General features: G+C 35.7%; 1 long non-coding RNA gene across 1 annotated transcript; it reads right to left on the reverse strand.

Annotated features, from left to right (window-relative positions):
* Positions 1 to 1684: 1684 nt before the first annotated feature.
* On the reverse strand, positions 1685 to 4886 carry LOC136847174 (uncharacterized). The gene is made up of 3 exons (XR_010855642.1): positions 4757 to 4886; positions 4323 to 4459; positions 1685 to 2516 (listed from the first exon to the last, which is right to left on the reverse strand). It is a non-coding gene; the product is annotated as an uncharacterized lncRNA (long non-coding RNA).
* Positions 4887 to 4993: the final 107 nt, after the last annotated feature.

The following is a 4993-nucleotide window of genomic DNA, read 5'->3' on the forward strand; positions in this document are numbered from 1 at the left end:
CCTTTTACTAATAATGATGAATGTTCACTGTGATTAATAATAATTATTGGGAAGGAGTCCCTCTTTGTAGGTTGTGTTATAGAAAACAAGTTTTGTTTAAACTGCATTCAGCTTATACTGGGTATTCTCTGTTATTTTTATTACCTATACCCTTCTTAAACGATATAACAAACTTCCAAAGGACATGGAAAGATATGTTGCTGTCATGTTTAATTATTAAATCTTACATTTCGATGCACATACTGGCAGTCATCCACAGAAAGAATGAATAGAAAACAAATGTGTACTCATTTACATAGTGGGGGAGTGGCGTAAGATTAGCAGAAGTTCTGGCAGGTCGAGTAGCCATGGGTCAGTTGTAATGCTTGATGCTTTTGCTGTAAAGCTCACATTCTAAGGCACTGGGACTTCCTTGGTTGTACTGGTGTGGCTAATGTGGTAGCACATTCCAGTGTGCGAGTAGTTACTATTCATCTTATTCCTCTCACTCTTGTTGGCACTGGGCACCAGTTGGTTACTTACATTTTTTTCATTACTGTTTGGTATTAGCCATAACCAACCAGCACCAAGCATCAAAGAACAAGAGGAAGAAATGAGAAAAATAACCACATCCACACCAGAATAAACCATTACACAGCACAACAGTGACAACCACAATAGCAGAAACCCCCAGTTTACCTAACCAGTACAACCCAGGGGGTCCCATATTAGGTTGCAAACCTTATGGCAAAAACATCCAAAATTGTAACTGACCAATGGAAATTCAAACCACCTGGATTTCCACTATTATTAAACCACTCCTCTGTATACCTGTATACCTTTGTTTTCTATTCATTCTCCCAGTAGATGACTGTCTGCATGCAAGTCAAAATGCAATTGTTAATAAATAAACAACAGCAGTAGATCTTTCCACATCCTTTCGAAACTTGTTATATCATCTACCTGCTGACAAGAAGAATAAAATAAAAATAGAATAGGTCCAGCATAAGCCGAGTGCCACTGAAACAGCAATTGTTTTCAGTAACATGGGTTTTTAAAATAAGAATAAAATAAAGAAATCTTAAGTAAAAGATAGACAAAATTGTTAAAAATTACAACAAATTTTGAATACAAAAACTAAACCTTGGTGAAAATCATATGAGGACATCAGTAGCACACCAACCTTACTGAGTATCAGCCACAGCTTTACCATGAAAGTATCTGCCTCAAATTGAAATATCTTCGGCAATGCACTGCAACAATACTGTAGTGCTCAACCATAAGCAATCTATCATATTCGTTACATTATTATGCAATGCTCAACCTTGAATTTTTTTCTTTTTAAGCCATTGCAAATTCACTGTTAAAAACTAAGTCAGGGATATAAAAGTTTCATTGTGAGAATCACAACATCAGTGTGCAAATACAACCCATATACAAGGGTTTCTAATGACAACAAAAAGTATCATTAGCAATAAAGAATATAATAAGGCATAATGGTCCTAAGAGTGCTGACCACTGCTGTACCAAAAACATCAGCTTTGGAATTCTTAATCATAAGATATGTATTTCAATATGTTTTGGTTTGAGGATTTTTATTTTTAAAATATGTACCCCTAGAAATGGTTGGCTTAATATCAAGTTACTTTAGCTAAAACATGTTCAGAGGAAAGAGTAAGCGCTAATAGGATCAGAATACTTTACAGGACCTTTAATATTTTTATTAAAAACCTGACAATAATCCTCCAATTGACATATACTGTACTGAAATACAATGGTCAATGCTCTACAGTGAAACCTGGCTGATGCAAAAGGCTTGAGCCAACTTATACAGTATGGTATGATACAATTTCTTGACAATGATTATCGAAAACAGCAAATGGACAATAAATAAACCATAAAACATCCACTTCATTTAACCTAACAGAAAAACAAAACATGAATATGTACTGTATTACACTCTGCAAGCTAAAGGGTGGCCACGTTCACCCACGTCATTTCCTTAACCTTAACCTTCATAACAATCCATCCAAACAAAATTTATAATACAAAAAATTTTCACTCGCTGGAAGGTTGGCTTGAATGAATATATGAATTAATATTTAGACATGTGAAAAAAAGGTTCATGGTGCATGACAAAAGGCATTATTCACACTAGCACGTTACTGGTAGTAAAGTTCCAGGTTCATTCCATCATGGATCTCGTAATCTCCGATTGTGATATGATCTTTGAAAATTGTATACCATTTTTTCAGCACTATCTTATCCCATCGTGTCCCTGTTTGGGCGGCAATCAGCTTCTTTAGGTCACCGATGGTGTCATCTGGATTGCATTTGACGCGCACCTTCTTGCCCAGGCGATCATTGCACGTCACTTCCAACATTATGTAGGTAAAGAAGGGGGCGGAGAAGGTGGTGGTGGTGGAGAAGGAGGTGGTGGTGGTGAAGGTGGAGGTGTTGGTGGTGGTGTTGGCGGAGGCGTCGGAGGTGGAGTCGGTGGTGGAGTAGGTGGCGGCGTCGGCGGAGGTGAAGGATTGCTGGAATACCAAGGATACATTTAATACAGGAAATAAGAGATAAAAATGTAAATACAAACAACCATATATTAAAGAGCAAACCAACATAAACATATTAAGATTTCTTGAAACAATGTCCTTATTTTAATGTAAGTGTACACAATTATTACAGTTTAACACACTTCCCCCTCAGAGGGTGGCCTCCCAAAAACCTTGCAGTACTGACAAGATTATATTTCCATCTTTCCTATTTGCCAAAAAGGTAGCCTAACGTAAATAAACCTTCTAATTATCATCATAATTTATGTCTTCTCCAGCTACACAAATTCACGTACAGGGCCAGATTAACAATGTGGTGATAAAATACTTTTCTAGTTTAAGTTATGCTTTCATGCGTATAATATAGATATTACTGTCTACAACATCAAATATGACAGTCTTGGGTAAACACAGACCTGACGACATATGAGAAAGAAAATATAGGGAAATATAACATCTCATAGAGGGACAGTATTTACTAGTTTTTTTTATTTTAATACAATTTAAAACTGTAATCATAAATTCAATTTTCTATTTACAAACTTAATTCTTTCAAGTTTTCTAGACATATGTTTGCTCATTTTATTCTTGACATATAGAACTGCTTTTACAGACCAGCTGGGTTGTTATCCTGAGCTACTTAATTGCAATGTTTTTTGGCAAATGGAATTACCAATTCATCTTATTAGGACTCAGCAAATCTATCTTGTATGTCCTTTAGGACTTCTGTGCACATATACACACACATACCTTTGTCATCTCACATATCCTGTTACAATTGTACTATGTCCTAATACTCTTGGTTTTGTACACTGTGAGCGTAATCATACAGTAAGAACTTTTACAGAAATACTATTTTAGTATTTTATATTCTTATTGGCTACACTGATTAGTTAGCAATTCATAGAAAATTATCATTTGAGCCTCAGGCCACCAAAAGCCTACAATAGATTATACCTGGAACTCCTAAATATCAAAATGTTTGTTGAAGTACTGTGAAATTCCTAATTTGTACTACATATTTCTACATATGTATGGCGACAGTATTCATATGTAACAAGAGAGCTTTGTACTACCGTTACAACTACTGCATTTTATTTCTTAGCCTACACTGGGTAAGAGTTCACGCCCAGGGCATGCAGGACAATGCAGCTACATTACCGACCCTAAAACCCTGGTTTCCCTTTATGGTTCCACATTATTGTTGGACAACCTGGAGTCAATTTTAATTACCCTACCATGTAACTCATACAAAAAAAACAGGGAAACATTATTATAACTCATTCAGTTACATTAACCAAGTCTATTTATTAGGAGAAATTAATTTGTTGCCCACTATCTAACTGGAGCCAGTAACAATTTCTAAATAGATAATAATCTGATTTTTCTTATCTATATGGCATAACATAAGGGCCTCACATCCACCTAGACTAGCCTAGGGTAACCTAAGCTTAGCCAAAGGTAAACTAAGCTGAACCTATGATCACTTAGGCTTAACCTTGCCTAACCTAAACAGTAGCTTTAGGATAATCCTTATATAACCAAATGTGTATATTAAATTGAGATTTCTAATATTTTAAATTATTAAGCAGTATCACATTTAGCATAGTTCTCATGTATTCTTTACGCGAAACTACGCGAGGTACCCCCAACCCAGATTAGCTTAGGCTATGCTATGGTCTGATAAGGGGCAATCTGTATTTCCATAATTTGTCAATAGTTTCAGCATGAATGCTTAAGAAAATTTTCCAGCTCATTCTGTACTCTTATATGAATGCTATAACTCACCTGGAGTCAATGAGTGCGCCGTCGTTGCCGAAAATATCAGCGTTAGTGATGGTGAGAGTAATTCATCTGGCAACTTCTACTACTGATGTAAACAATTGTGCGTTCGAGTACAAATTAATTGTCAGAAAAACAAATTCCTGCAAAAGAATTTATATGCAATTTTAATATATATGTTTGTTTATATTTGTATTTACTTGCACTTTTCATATAAATGTTATGAATATAACTGACTGCAATAAAATGTTTGTATTCTAATCTCTTTATAAATAAAAACTGATCGCTGGTTCAACTGGAACAAATGTAGTTAAGTGAACGCAACAACAAATTCTTTTAGGGACTTGGTGCTAGATGCAGCTAGGTACATCTCATAGTCATTTTTGTTGTCTTTGAACGACTTATAAAACTATAAGAATTTGTGATCGTAAAATACGTACCAGGAAATATAGATGGTACCGTTTACGAGAGGCGAACGCAAAGAGTGACCTGTGGGCAGCTTGTGTTCAGAAAGATTTGTTGAGATGATGCAATAAAAATGGGTGTTAGTTTCTTAACACCATGACAATGAAAGCAGAGAAGGAAATATACTGAAAATGCTCTTTCATTATACAATTGTTTGTGCGTGTGTGAGAGAGAGAGAGAGAGAGAGGTGTGTGCGTGCGCGCTGCAGAGCG

The sequence above is a fragment of the Macrobrachium rosenbergii genome, chromosome 16 (genome assembly GCF_040412425.1).
Source record: "Macrobrachium rosenbergii isolate ZJJX-2024 chromosome 16, ASM4041242v1, whole genome shotgun sequence".
Taxonomy (NCBI): domain Eukaryota; kingdom Metazoa; phylum Arthropoda; class Malacostraca; order Decapoda; family Palaemonidae; genus Macrobrachium; species Macrobrachium rosenbergii.